Source organism: Desmodus rotundus, chromosome 7, assembly GCF_022682495.2.
Source record: "Desmodus rotundus isolate HL8 chromosome 7, HLdesRot8A.1, whole genome shotgun sequence".
Taxonomy (NCBI): Eukaryota; Metazoa; Chordata; class Mammalia; order Chiroptera; family Phyllostomidae; genus Desmodus; species Desmodus rotundus.
In genome coordinates, this window is record NC_071393.1 from 13964686 (window position 1) to 13980306 (window position 15621).

Consider the following 15621-nt stretch of genomic DNA (forward strand, 5'->3'; position numbering starts at 1 on the left):
GGGGGCTTCATAGACACTCGGATACCAGAAATAGCCTCCCCTACTCAGGGAATGGGGATGGAGGTGACAGCAGAGTCACAGACACAGACATGGACAGGGCTGGGAGCTGGGTGGCAGGTCTGTCTGGTTCACAGGGACCTTGAGCAGGAGCAGGAGCTCCCTGACTGGAAGGAAGGTCAGGTTGGAAGCACTTCCTGCCTCTTCACTGCAGTGACACTGCAGAATGGACACTAAGCGGCAGCAAAGCACCAATTCACCCAACACCCCACTGAGTCCTGGCTGGCTGTGTTCTGATACAAAACATAAAAAGAGAAGTGATTCTGCAGATATTTCTTTTAAGGAAGAGCTACCCATGTTCGTCTGGCCACTCTGAAGAGAGCCATGGGAATAAATGAGATGTCATTTGGACGAAAGCTGCTTTAAAATAGAAGAGCTGAACAAAACAAATAAGTGAGTAATCCCCCCCACAACAACTCATCATTTATGAAGTACCTCCCAGAGAAAATACAATACAATTAGGTTCTGATTTTTCAGACCTGGCAATTGGATGCTGCAGGTGCACAAGGAGACTAAGCCTGCGGTCTCCAAGGCCCTTCATCCCAGGCAGGTACCCTGTGGGGGGGGTTCCTGACGGGTGTGGGCCCCAGAGGAGGCAGTTCTGCTGCTTCATTGATGCAGTGGCTGTGGTATAGTGAGCATTTTGTAGATAATACTCAGGCCCCAGGCAGGTGGCCAGATGGGGCTTTCTCATTGATGAGGAGTAGCTCAGGAGGAAGAATCCATCTGCTTCTAGGGCCGAGCCTTCAGAGTAGAAGATTCAGCACTTGGCAGACAGGTCCCTGTTGCAGGCTGCATCCCAGAGGCAGGAAAAGGACAAGCGGGGGACAGGAAAAGCTTATCCAAAAGAGCACTCAGCTAGAGTCCAGCAACCTGCGTCCTGTCTCCCAAAGACCAACATGTTCTAAGAACCTATTTAGCCCACCCCATGGCCCTGCTCACCACACCCACCCTCATGCTCTGCTCTTACAAGAGAAATTTCTTTTTCCTTTTTCTTTAAAGAGAGGGAGAGAAACGCTAATGTGCGATTACCTTTCGCACATCCCCCAGTGGGGACCCCGCCCACAGCCCAGGCATGTGCCCTGACTAGGAATGGAACCAGAGACCCTTTGGTTTGCAGGCTGGCACTCAGTCTACTGAGCCACACCAGCCAGGGCAGAGAGAGCTATAAGAAGCCAGGCAAGGTCAGCTGAAGTTGTTAAACTTGTAGAAGACCAGTTGTTCAGCTGGTTGGAAACTCTGTGTGTGGCCGTCTGACAGCACGAGCAGAAACCAGAATCCGAGCTGGGAGTGGAGCAGTGGGGAGGGGGCCCTGTCAGACGCCTGTCCTTTTTCTCTGGCTGCAGCATCTAAGCAGCCCCAAATGTCAAAGGCCATTGAGAGCTGTAACTTTACAGAGTATAAGGAACTCGATATTGCCATCTGGGTGTTTTGTCGTCTTCCTCACCCTTCCCAGTCCCTGTGAGTTCAGTGAGGTGGGGGACATGGCACATGTGCCCTGTGACTTCTCCCACAAGCCTGGGCAATGCGGGGACATTAACCCACGTGCCATCCTGGGTCAGTGGACCACTGACTCCACACGAGGGCATTTTAGGCTTGTCTTTCCGATTTTACATATTGCCTGAAACCCCTCCTCCTTTGCAAAGCCTTCCTTAATTAATGAATTAGACTTGTCTGCTAATGAATCCCTTACATTCAAAGCCTATAATTCTACTTTTACATGTAACCTCCCTACAATTAATTAATTTCTGTGCTTACGATGTAAAGGATTTCCTGGTAAATTTCCTGTGTGTTTATACTAGCTTTGCTCACAGTTCATATTTTCTCTGTTTCCAGAATCATCATGCTGTGTCCCGGATGTCTATCTCCCTGAGGGCATGGAAATGAGGGGGGATGCAGGTGACCCCCTGCACCCGGACATTAGGGCGGCTTGACCCACGCTCCAGTCCACGTGCGGACTGACTGCCAGTTGCAGCGGTTGCAACTTGAGGGGGACGCGCTCTCTCCATCGCGCAGGCCTGGCAGGTTGTCTGGACGAGCCCTGGCTCTGCGCCTCGAGGCTCAGTCGCCCAACGCCTTTGATGGCTCCTATAGCGCATGCGCGTGTGTCGCGGAGCATCGCTGCCAGGGTTCTGGGACCGACAGACGTTGGAGAAGCCAGGTCACAGGGACCGCCGGGTCACAGGAACGGGCTCACAGGAGCCAGGTATTCCCCAGCCCTAAACTACCCAATGCACACACGTCCACAGCAGAGTGGGAGAGAACCAACTGCTTTTCAGGTGGGACAGGGACACTGGCGGAGTATCCTCCTCTCCCGGCACCCGGGAGACCGTAAGCCCGCACGTCCACGTGGGCGATTCACTGTTGCTCCTTGGCAGTTACTGCCTTGGAATCCACTGTGGCCGTAGTCTCCCTCTGTCCCAGAGACTAGGGAGTTTTGGGGCCCAGGGGCAAACTCCATAGGCCCCAGCCGCCAGAGGCCTGAGTGAAGGGTGGGTGTTTACCGCTCCTGGGCGAGGGGCAAAGTTCAGGGTCACAGGGATCTGAGTGGGGCTGGGCTCCAATATCTGTACTTGCTTTTCCCTCTGTCCATGGCTCCCTCCACGTGTAACTAACCCTGTCATTGTCTGCTGAATAATGTGTTTTTTGCATGTGTTTGGGGCGAGAAAAAGAAGGCCTCTAAGGCCTCGTAGATTTTCCCAGCTCACTTGCTCTTGGTCACCCCTTCTCTGTACCTTGCTCCCCCTCAGTGATGTGTCAAATAGGGGCCACATCTTTTTGTGACCTGGAATGAAATAAGAATCCTGCTAAGCACGCGCAAACTAGCCCAGGAAGTCCTGTCCGTATGGCTCAGTTGGGTGTCGTGCCAAACCAAACACCAGAAGGCTGTGGGCTCGATAACCCGTCAGGGCACATACTCAGGTTGCAGGGGAGATCCCGGGTCGAGGAGCATACGGGAAACAACCAATCGATGTTTCTCTCTCACATCTACATTTCTCTCCCCCTTCCTCTCGCTCTAAAATCCGTAACCATATCCTCGGGTGAGGATTTTTTTTTTTTTAATTAAGATTTTAAAAACTAGCCCAGGAAGGTAGGTGGCAACATTAGGAAAAGAGAGTGACTGTATTTTCAGAAACAGTGTGACCATTCGAGGGCAGAGTCTGTTCCCCGAGGAGGCACCAGCTCGGGCCGTTCTGAGTAACGGTTCTGTGCCTCCCTCTGGGGCATCCCTGACAGCAGCTAAGCCTCCTACAGACTGGCTTTCAAGGTGACTACTGAAATGTAGTCCACAGGTCTCACAGTCCCTTGCCCTTATAAACCTGTGGCCCTGGCTATGTGGTGATGGACACCTGGCCTTGTGTCCCAACTGTCACTCAGTGAGCCGAGAGATTTAAATTTGTTAGAAGAAGAACGCTCTCAGGTTCAAACCTGGAGTCCTAGCAGACGGGACATGTGAATGGTGGCTGTAGGGCTACATTTGTATTGATCTGCTGAATGACATCTCCGCAGATGGGTATTTTTTGTCACTATATGTGTATCTCATTTCCATGTTCTGCTCTCCAAATTGTTCTGGGAGTATAAATGTATTTTATAATATTTTTATTTCTCAATTTATGTTTGATTTTCCTATCACGCTGTTGCAAGAAATGTTTTAACCATTTAGGAAATTGCAGTGTTTGCTAGTGTCTAAATGAGGAGCAAACCCACACCAAGAACAGGCACAGAAAGGACACTCTAGCTGCTCTCATGGGGCCAGGGGTGTCTTAACTCAACCTCAGGAACAGGCATTTCGGCAGAGGGAAGTCCCACGAGAAAGTCTTTGGGGGGAAAAGTCAATCCAAACTAAACAAACGCATTTTCCCTCGGTGCCCTCTAAGCTGGCTGTGGGGGCCTCGACTGACTACTCCAGTGCTCAGCGAGACAACCGAGCGATGCACAGACAGTCCGTGAACGGATCGGTGCCACTGTGGCCTCCTCCGTAACGGCAGGTGGTGTCTAGACCAGAAGGAAATGGTACAAATTCTGGATGTTTTTTCTGGCCGAGAAGACATTGAGAAGATCAGACAAGTGGACACCCTGCCTGCCTTCATGCCGGAGCTCAAACGTGATTCCAGGTTTTGGTGAGAATGGGAATTGGGGCTTGAAGAACAAATCCTGATTTTCCGAATTAAAAAAAAACGAAAGTGATAAATGTGGTCTACTGTGCAGCACCTGGAAGCAACTGTGCTCCCTTTGGGTGGGGCAGGGCTGTGTGCACTGGGTGAGGGTGTCTTGTGTTGTTAGGTGTGGAGAGATTGTAAATGTGTGTGTGAGTTGTGTTTGTGAGCCCGCATGTCTTCCCAAGAGTTATTTTCCATTCACACCCTGATGTCAGTGTCAACCTTCTGATATAAATCCCATGACAACTGCACACTTTTTTAAATTAACTCATACAGCGCACACCCCAGCTTCACCTGGAGTTCTGTTTATTTCTCCAGCTCATCAGATGGAGAAACCGAGGTGCTGATATCAATGGCGCAGGCTCTCTGGTTCTTAAAGTGGAACAGCCGCTACGTGGACATGGAGATTCCGATGCTCTGAACCACCGACCTGCACGTTCACTCCGTCATGGGATCGGTATTCGCCGTGCAAGCGTCAAGGATGTGTGGAGGCCAAGCCGCACTCCCTGCACCTCGCATGTTGCCAGAAGACCGCAACTTGCAGAGAGTCCGAGGAGGCCAGCCAGGCGCTGGGCACAACCAGCTGTGGTGTGAGCTGTTCAAGAAGTACACGCAGCCCCGTGTGCACAGCACGCCCAGGGCAGAGGACCCAGTGCTGGGGAGGATGGAGGCTTGCGGACTGCTGGGTGCTCACTCAGTAAGTTTCCGACAAAGAGGCTGGCTGGCACCTCCACGGCCTTCCAAAGTATTGTGCCCAAAATAGCCATTGAGCTCAACGAGCTGCCAGGTTTGTCTGGAGTCCAGAGCAGAGGCTGCCACCCTCACTGCAGCCAGACCCCGCAGGCCGCCTGGTGACACTTCAGGGACTGGAGTGTTTCTCTGGAGCTTCTCCCCTTCCCTGCTCTTCTCCATCTTGTCCTACGTGCCTGTGGCGGGAGGGAAGGGGGTTATTGCCATTCGCTGAGCTTGTTTCTTCAACTCTTTCAGGGAAACGGATGCTCCAGAGAGCTGTACCACACACAGATACTCTGTTGTTGGCAGCCTCCGCCACAGGCTCGGGGTTGTGCATTCTCCAGTCTGAGAAGCATGTAGTGATGTAGTATGTGGGGTTAATCAGAAACCTGAAGTGGAAAACAAGACGTAAGAGAATTTTCAGGGTGACCCCAATACCAGGGCATGATTAAAGGCGGCTTTGAGTGGCTGGCCACGCAGGAACCATGTGTGACCTTCATTCACGCAGTAACATCACCTGACATTTCAGAAAGAACAATTGGGGCACTTTTTAAATCCTCACCTGAGAACATTTTGTTTTTATTGCTTTTAGAGAGAGAAGAAGGGAGAGAGGGAAACATCAGTGCGAGAGAGAAGCATTGATTGGTCACCTCCCGTGGGGGCAGAGTTGGGGAATGACTCCTAGACCAGGGATTGTATGTGCCCACGCCCATACCAGGGTTCGAATCCGCACCCTGCCTCTGTGTCCTGACTGGGAGTCAAAGCTGCAACCTTCTGACTACAGGATAACATGCCAACCAACTGAGCCCCACCGGCCAGGGCAAGGGGATTTTTGTCCTGTGTTAAGGTCAACAGGTCCACAGTAGGATGAGGAAGTCCCATAAACAGGCTGCTATCTTGGGTGTCAGGTAGGAGTGGGCATGGTACCCAGAAAGGCTTAGGGGTCACTTATCTGTGCCCTGAGTTTCCTGACTATAAATTCAGGAGCAGGACCTGCCAGCGTGATCCCTTCTCCTTTTTATGACAGGTGACAGGAGCATCTTCCTTATACCCCTGACCCAGGCCTGGGCCTCCCGCCAACCCAAGGGGCCCAGGGTGTCCTTGATGCCCAACCTCCCGGCGTCCAGTGGGAGGACTCCCAGCAGAGACAGCAGCCCGTGGGATGGCGGGCATGAGGGGAGAGCGGGCTGTACAAAGGCAAGGTCCCGTCTCAGGGGTCTGTGTTGATATTTTGGACAGTGAATGGACAGATTCAGAAACCATCAGGGGTGTCCATGGTTTCAAAGACGCCTGAGAACTGTATAGGAGTCCCGGCCGCCAGGGTGGCATCTGGCCGCAAAGTCTTCTCACCTGCAGTTACCTGTCTGCTGTGATCACGGTCAGGGATCGTCCTAGAGTCTCAGCAGGTAGATACCGTTCTCCTTCACCTCTGGAGGAGGACGAGGAGTGAGAGCGGGGCCGGGGACCAGGGCTGGAGTTGGCTGAGGTGGGGGAGTGTCCTGCAGTCTGTCATCCAGCTGAGCCCCAAACCAGAGGGTTAGCCTCGTTGTGACTCCTGGAATCCATGGGACTCTGGGGCTGATGGATGACAAAATCTTTACTTTCCAAGCCACAGAACTCTAGGTTCTTTAACATTTTGCCTCCCTATGCCACCTTTGGCCTGAATTTTTGTAGTAGACTTACATTTCCCAAATGATGTCAGCCATGCTGGCCCTGGTGCTGTTGTTGACGTGGCCCCAGAGGGAGAGCAGGGTCTTTCTTGGGGCCCACGTGGATTCTCTGAGCCTGGAGACTTCATTGCTGGCTCTTGTCTGGGTGTCCTTGACCTTCAGCTTGCATGTAGGTGAGTGAGGGAAATTCTGTGGCCCTCAAACCCTGCAGAGGGTCAACCCTTAACACTTAGTCGAAAAGGATACGAATGAAAACATCCATGAGTCAATATCAGAGAAAAAATGCTCAGCCACCCTCCCTAACACACGGGTGAAGAGGGGGAAGACATGGCCACAGAATCGCTGTGATTTGTGCTGGAATCCAGCACCCTCATCTCCGGCAGGCGTCCACGCACGGAGTCGCCCTAGGTGCACCCACGTGACCTCGCCCGGACACCTAAGCGACCCCCCGCTGCTTGCTGAAGAGCAAAACGTATCTTGACTCTGCTCTCTCCATCTCAGTTTGACTAACCGAGGCCCAGCCTCCGTTACCTTGCCCTGAGTAATGACGACAGTCCTCTGCTCTCTCTCCCTATCGAAGTTCTCAATTTCGTCGTCCCTTCAGTCACCTCCAAGGATCAGCTGGCAAGTCACTGACCAAAGAGCGGCGTCTTCATAGTCTCCGCTTGCCTCCACATGCCTCTCTTATCACCTCAGCTCATCTTGGGGGGATGGGGGGGTCTCTTCTCGGAACTCTTACCCTCCCAGCAATCCAGTGCATGGGGCAAACGCAACTTGTGCGATTTAACTGAGGCCGATTTCCCAATGTTAACAACATGTGCTCATGTGAAAACATTCAAACCCTCACCCCTGTATGTCACTCCTTCGTTAGAAACATCCCGAATGAGCTTCCATGCCTGTCAATCAGGCCTCATTGGCCCGATTCTCTCTCACCCTCAGCCCCACCCACACACAAGTGCCTTCCCCCATGGATACTCCTGTTCCACGCTTTGGTTTTTCTACCACAGCGCATCTTCAGGGACTGGTAGCAACAAGTACTATAACTCTGTAATAAATAGTTTACACATTTTCCTTTAAAATAGGAAGGCCTTTACAATTGTTTCTGGATGAAAATAAAGATGTTCAGAGCCAAGCCCTGAGAAGTGTCCAGTCTTAGAGAGCCCAGGCCATTGCTTTTCAGACAGCCCACAGCGCCCTCTGCTGGTCCCATAACCCCAAACCCTCCCCCACCGATGACCCCCCTGAGCTCCCTGGGCAGGAGAACCCTGAACACACGGATCCCCAGGACCACCCTGGTCAGGGGCCCTGCAAAGTCATGGATCTGGGAAAAGCCCAGAGCTGTACCCAAGCCTCTCTGACGTGCAGGACTCGCTCCTCACACTGTCGCCCCATCAGATGTCATCGGGGCTTGGTTATAGCCTTTGTTAGTTTTGTTAGTTAGAAACAGTCGGACAGGCATTGAAGTATTTCTTACAATTTTCACGTGAGCCAGCAGTTCCACTCTTAGGTAGCTACCCAAGAAAAATTAAACTGTGAGCACACACACAATAATGCACAGAAATGTTCGTGGCAGCAATGTGCCTCATTACTACTGAGGTGTGAATAACCCCACGTGCCCATCCACTGATGAATGGAGAAACACGCTGTGCTATGTCCCTGTGACGGAGCATTGTAAGCCAATGAACACGAAGAGGTACAAATTCACTCTACGTCCTGTGTGGAGTCCAAAATCGTTACGTAAGAGAATTAAATGAAAGACATCCTTTGCACAGGACCACATGTTATGAAACTTTATTTATGGAAAATGCACAAAACTGGTACATTTGTAGAGATGCAAGGCAGACCAGTCCTTACTAAGCGCTGGGTGCAGGGAGCCTGAGGCATGGCGGCTAATATACGAATGATCTCCTGTCTCTCACAAGACTCAACTGCTAGGCTCTACCAAACACTCAGATTCAGGAGAAGTAAATGTCCATGATTTCCACTGGGTGCAAATGCAAACACCCCAATGTCATGTGTGTCCCCCCTTGGGGTTTATGGGGGAAGTTTAGAACACTGGGCTCAGCACTTCCATGGCCCGGCTCCCCTCTGCTGAGCCTCCCAAGAAGCCGATGTGGGCATGGCCAGGTGCAGTGGAATGGCTATGGACTCCTGCTTTGGGGGGAAGCAGCCCCACGAGAGAGGCTCCATCTGCAATCAACGAAGTGGGTGAGAGGCCGTGAAAGGAGACGTGATGGAGGAGAGTTGGCAGCTGCCCAGAGGAGACGCAGGGCCGTGAATGTGACTTGTGTGCATGGCACCTGGAGACCAGGGGCTCAGGTCACTGGAGGAGGCACAGGCAGCCGTCCAGGGCAGCTCAAGTCAGGCCATGCTGGCAGAGGCTGTCGAGTCACCTGCAGACTTTGGCTTCACCTTAAGTAGGATTGGAAGCCAGTACGAAGGACGGACCCTGTACTAGCGGACAGAAAAAAACAGGGCAGGTGCTTGTGATGAGCCATTTCCAAAACCCTCCACCTCTCACCAGTGCAGAGAAATGTGCAGAGGGAGGACCCAGAGTCAGGGATAAAGTGTCCTCACTATCGGGCTCCTCGAAGACTAGTGGAGGGACATACCTCCCCACATATTCTCATCTTCCTTTATTGATTTCGCGGGATTTATCTTAGTCACCTGTAAATACCAAGTAAATGCCAAGTCCCCATCCTCATGGAAATGTGGGCACGACCTTAGGGTGAGGAAGAACTGTGGCTCTGCCACAAGCATGGTGTTAGTGTCTTCGTGCACACAGGTAAGTCACACACACAGTTGCATTTCACTGTGCAGACTGTTTGCTCAGAATTCCTAGAGCCACGGAGACCTGGTTCTTCTCAGCCTCAGGAGGGAAAACAGTCCCCAGAGATGGGCCACAAGGACCAGATAGGGGAGGTGACCTGACACTTGGAGCTCTGCCCTGGATGATGGGCTAGAGGCCTATTGGATCCTGTGACCAGCCGAAAGGACTCAGGCCACATACAACCCTGAGTCGAGTCTCAGCCGTGCACGGTGGGGACAATCAGCTCCTTTCTTGTCCACCATCCCCTTGGAGGAGTGGTGGCCCAAAGGCCAGTTTTATAACTGCGTAGGCAGGATCAGGGTAAGAAGATATGAGCATAGGTACAATTAACTTTTAATAAGAAGATGGAAAACATCGGCACCTCTACGAGTCCTAGGGTAGAAAGTGCTGACATAACAAGTGACAACACTGTCATCTATGAGGAAGGCTTGGTTTGAGGCAGAACCAGGGTGATGGCCCCAGACAGAGAGGGTACAGGGAGGTTTCAGTCTCACTTCCCCGTAACTCTGGAGCACTGTGTAAGTACTACTGCTGCTATGCCACACAGCACAGTGATAGTTGGCCTCGTCCTCAGGCTGCAGCCCAGAGATGGTCAGGAGCCCTGCATTGGCCAAGGTGTCTTTGGATCCAGAGAAGCGGCTGGGGACCCCGGAACCCTGGTGCTTCTCTGAGTCTGACTTGTAGTACAGGAGAAACCGGGGAGGGCTCCCTGGCTTCTGCTGGAACCAGCGTATGGTGTAGCTGCCAACACTGAAGCCACTGCTGAGGGTGCAGTTGAGGCTGATGCTCCAGGAGATGCAGAGAGGGAGGGCGGCTGAGTCAGCACAGGCTGGGACAGGGAACCTGCAAACACAGACACGTGTCAGTGATGAGGCAGAACCAGGGGAAGCTTCTCAGGAGATGGAGCAGGAGGAGAATAACTTGGAAACTGAGATCTGGTCTGCGATGCCTGTCCCTACCTGTGCAGTGAGAGAGGAGCATGAGGAGGAAAGGGGTCCAGGCCATGGTGCACACAGCCCCTGAGCCCACAGTGGAGCTGGGCTGCCCAGGCCTCCTTTTCTCCCCACCCTCAGCCAGGGGAGGGGCCGTCCACGCAAATGTCTATCCATCCAGGTACCGCCCAGCCCCTCCCTCAGCCCTGGAGCTGGAGCTCAGCTCACACCCCAGACTCAGGGCGATGGACTTTGGCTTCACTCTTGGGAGAACCCTGGGAGGAAGCATCTGCTGACACCGCATAAAGGGTAATTAATGCTCAGGAGAATATGCCAGCCCTGATGCACTGTCAGGGCAGAAGCAACCAACCCAGGTGCACGTGTCAGATGCCCTCAACCCTTGCCCGGAAAAGCGATGGAAGCCACCACTCTCTCATACACCTGTATGTGCTCTAATCCACTCAGAGGAGACAAGATTGGCTAGAAGGTCGGCCCAGAGCAAGCCCATGGATGTGTGGGAAGGTCATTGGTTCTTTGTCAAAAGGGTCCTTCCCAAGCCTGAGACAACATAATGCCAGAGCATTATGAGAGAGAGTCCTCTCTCTCTCTCTTGCCCACTAACTTGTGCTCGCCTGGTTCATTCACATCTTCTCTCCATAGCGACATTTGGGTGCAACAGCCAACCAGGGCCCACAGCAGGCCACACGGGAACCAAAGGATGAAGCTTCCATGTGAAACAGAAACTAAGCTGGACACCGGCCTTTGCTCCGGCCTTGCTGAAGCCACAGCTGAACGTGTTCCATGGCGGGAGAGACAGACATGTGACACAGCAGCAGCCTGCTATTCCCACCCGAATAAATCTGCCACCCCACAAAGTCCCATGAGTGCGTCTGAGAAATGCTTTTCTCAGGGTCCCGAGAAAGGACAGGATGTCCACCAGCAGCATGAAGGGCCATCGGGCTCTCTGGGGTCACACCCGCTGCACTTGGTCCTTCCCCACCCCCCTCAGCACTGTGGGAAGGTTTTCTCTGGAAACAAGGCTATTCTGTTTGGTTTGGGAGAACTGCATTTTCCAACAGATATTTTGATTGATACCATAAAGAGAAACAGATTTGAGAGAATAAACTCTTTGGTATTAATAGAACCAGTGAAAGCCAGAGAAAAATCCTGAGCTGGTGTTGGTCACCAGCAGGAACAGGGGACTGAGGAGCCAGGCAGGGGCACGGAGGGCAGATTCATCACTTGTCCCCATGAAGCAGGAGATCTGTGTGGCATTGGGTTCTGTTCTGCTCTGTACCAGTGATGGTCAGCCTCTCCCAGGGGAACGATAATTCGGAGAACGAGACTCAAACCCTGGATGGTCCCTCAAAGCTCTTCTAGGTCACACCTGTAGGAGCACTACCTGGGAGCCCTTGACAACATTGCCATGGTCACCCCCAATGTGTCTGCTGCTTCCTGTGCAGGAGAGGCTGACCAGGGGTCAGGGTTCATCAACAGCTTCGTGGGGGAGGAAACACAGGCACATACTGGGGACTTCCTGCTCCTCATGTCCCACACCCAGCCCACAGCCTGGATGGTGGGGGAGCCCAGGGAAGTGTGAGAGGAGAGGGGGACAGGCAGTGCCTGTGGGCTCAGGAGAAGCCACTGGCAGTCATGAGGTCCAGAGTCACAGAGGTGCCCGAGGGCACAGAGTTGAGGGTCAGGCTGAAGGGCCTGGGGCCGTGGGTGTGTTGAACAGGTAACACAAGGTTCTCACTTATGACATTAACTTGTGGGTTCACGTGACTGTCGGGGTCATCACTTGTAGTTGGTGACACAGTATCATGAGATAATAGAGAATATCTACTGGTCTCAGCCTCCTGACCTTGAAATTTCCTGGGTGACAGGTTTTCCTTTTGTTCTAATGAGGTGACTGGGTGGGCTGCTGGGTGAGGACTGCTCACTCAATAGACAGAGGCGTGATTCAAAGCTTGGAATTTTCATAGCTGCCCCCCATTTCCTTGAGGAGGGAGAAGGGCTCAGGTGGAGTCAGCAAATTCATTGAAACCATGTGAGAGACCCTCGGAACCGTTGACTTATAGCCAAGGCAATGAGAGAAACCTGGGGACGTCCTGCTTGTGACTGTTACCTGCAGCGCGGGCAGTCCTGTGGGACGGAGCCCCTCACTGCAGACTTGACACCATCTCCAGGCTGTTGTGTGAGAGTGGAGTTGTGTGGTGGGACATCCAGCTGGTGTCACAGGGAATTGCTTGTTGTGAAGAAACACACCGCACACATTTCGTGACCAGAACAAAGCGGTTTTATGTGAGTAGAAACCAAGACACAACAGATGAAAGGAAATGAGATTTTAACCTAAAAATATTTTGTTAAAATTTACTCTAGACACTGTTGGGACAGTTACTCAGGCTTTGTCACTCCTTCAATGAGAGTGACCCGGGGACGCCCTGTGCTCTCACTCATGACTGTGCTGCTCCTTCCCTTCCATGGACAGTTCTGACTGCAGAGGAGCCCCCCTCACAGAGGCCTCCACAGACGCCTCACTAAGACTCAGAGCCATAACCTCTGGGCCCAGGGGTTTCTGTCTCACTTCCTCGTCATCTGAGCCACTGTGAGTGACTATAGCTGCTCCCACTGCCCTGCTCTATAGAACAATAATAGTCGGCCTCATCCTCAGGCTGGGCCCCCGTGATGGTGAGGGTGGCTTTGTTCCCAGAGATGGACCCGGAGAAGCGCTCAGGGACCCCGGAGGGGCGGCTGTCTGTGCTGTAGATGAGCAAGCGGGGAGCCTTGCCTGGGGTCTGCTGGTACCAGCCGGGGTAGTTACTCCTAGAGATGGACCCAGAGGTAGGGCCGCAGGTGAGAGTGACTGTCACTCCTGGAGACACAGACAGTGACGGCTCCTGGGTCACCACAATCTGAGAGCTGGACCCTGAAATGAAAACAGACACATCAGGAATGAGGAAGGAAGGCAGAAGGTCCCGTCCAAAGCTGGTCTCTGAAATGTCCATGAACCTGGGCAGAGAGCGAGGAGGAGCAGCAGCACGAGGGGAGCCCCGGTCATGGTGCAAACGTGTCCAGCACACTCTGGCCCCACAGCTGGCACTGGACACTCTGGTGGCTCTTTTATCTCCCTCCGCTCCCCGGAGGAAGGCTTCGTGTTTGGGTCATGCTCAATGCAAATCTCAGCTCTTTCTTTCCCCACCCTCCATTTCGTGCGTCCTCAACCCAGGGCCAGCTCTACCGTCGGGAGGAGCGGCCGGTGTGCCTGTGGGCTCTGAGTTGGTCCCTTGGGAGGAAGCACCTGCTGGAAAATATAACTCAAGCCAGTGAGCTTGTTGCATTCACAGTCATTAAATCTGCATTTACTGCAGGCCTTGTTCACCTCAAGTGGATCCACAGCGCCCCCTGGTGACAGCCTCAAAAAATAATAGCGATAGAGCGACTTATTTAGAGCAAATGTCCCCTTTCCTTCAAATATGTTGCAATCTTTGAACATCCCTCTTTGTTGTCCAGGTACCACCAGGCTCATTGGTGCTCCGTCTTTGTGAATACTTGTTGGTTCTTTTTCTCCCCAGTTCCTGGAATTCAATGTAATTGTTAGTCTGTTCTTCAGCCCATCCCATGGACTTATTAGTCACCCAGTGCCATTTTTATTTTGGTAATTTTCCTTTGTTCCAATGTATAATGCATACATTCTGAGGTTTTCCCTCTTTTTCAGGTCTCTCGACACGGAACATAATTTTTTTTGTCCAGGTGATTATGTGATTGTCGCTTAAAATCCGTGTCACATAATTTCCACCTCTCACTCAAGTTGCAGCTAAAGCAGGTCCGTCAGCCTGTCACCCCTGCCGCCTAGGACACAGACATGAGCGAGAAGAGGCCCATGGAAAATGGGAGCAAATGAGCAGAGTCAAAGCAACGTGGTGAAGGGCCAGGCCGGGCCATCGGGGCACTGGGGTGACAAGTGCAGAGAGACACAGACGCACGCCGGTGTGTGGGCCACAGCGCGGGGGCAGGTGGGCCTGTTCTCACCTGTCTGGTGGCACCTGCTCACCTCAGAACCAGACCTGCAAACAGCTGCTACAGAGAAACCCGGGGCCTTGCACAGCCAGTGGGAATGTCAGTGTCCCCGCACACGAGAAAGTCCCTGTCATTGACTTCTGCTTGTGAGAGGCCTGGTCTCAGGATGGCAGCTCTGCGGCAGTCAGGACGCTCTGGGTAATGCTGGGCAACAACACACTCAGCTCACACACACACAGCAAACAGGCAGCAAAGGATCAGGGTTCTGGGTGTTTCCCGACTGCCCTGACAACAAGACCCAGTGACACTCACATCACTGCTGTTTCCTGCTGATGAGGATTCTGCCTCCTGGAGACTCTGAGCCTGAGGACGCTGGGTCAGCAGAGTGTGACCCGGACTTCTGGAGTGAAAGAGAAGCCTGAGACCTGCACAGTCCTGAGCAAGAAACCCTCAGAGAGGATAGAGGGTGTCTCTTTGGGGAAGACTGCACGTCCAGGACACCCTCAGGGAGCCCATCCCTCAGAATTGGAGCAAGAGGACAAGTGGCCTCCTGTCCATCTGACATCCTCTCCATCCCTGAGCAAACCTGTCCTCAGGGCAGCATAGCTGTCAGACCCTCAGGGCCTGGATCCTGGAGCTACAGAAGACCAGTGTGTGAAAGGCACTTGCCTGAGACCAGGATGAATCTGAGGGGAAAGGACCCAATTGGTGCAAGATCAGCTCTGGTAACAATTGCCCTTCCTTAGGAGTCCGGGTCCTGTGGGGGGCAGGAAATCTGTGTCCTTCCCTACGGGCACGGCATCCCCAGCCGTGGTGTCTTCAGGTCTCAGGGAGCACAGGACAGGGGTGAGCACAGCCACTTGCTTCTGCCATGACACCACCGCCCGCCCCACAGTGCCCGGTGGTCCCTGGTGCCTCCCTGGCGGTGACCAGGAGAGAGTGTAAACTTTTATTTTCTGTAAATAACAATGCATGGGATTTCCTTAATGTGCACAAAATGTATGTGTGGCTGGAGTGGGTCAGATGTGCTCAGCGAACACATAGTCTCAGGAGGAGGAAGAAATGGTCGCATGTTCTGACATAGGCAGCCCACCCTGCCTGTGTCTCTGACATTGAGACTGATGCTGTGCAGGGACTCAGCGTGTCTCAGGGATGAACACTGACCACCTCAATGGCTTCTCTGTGTGAGTACTCAAAGGCAGATGGACACATCTTCTGAA

The 15621-nt window shown here is 52.9% G+C and overlaps 1 pseudogene and 2 gene segments (V, D, J or C); all 3 read right to left on the reverse strand.

Annotated features, from left to right (window-relative positions):
- The window catches only part of LOC128781375 (immunoglobulin lambda variable 5-39-like), a 591472-nt gene that overhangs the window by 534677 nt on the left and 41174 nt on the right, over positions 1 to 15621 (reverse strand).
- Positions 1 to 15621, reverse strand: part of LOC112310504 (immunoglobulin lambda variable 5-45-like) — a 715836-nt gene that overhangs the window by 530730 nt on the left and 169485 nt on the right.
- On the reverse strand, positions 6341 to 10454 carry LOC139441058 (immunoglobulin lambda variable 5-39-like; annotated as a pseudogene).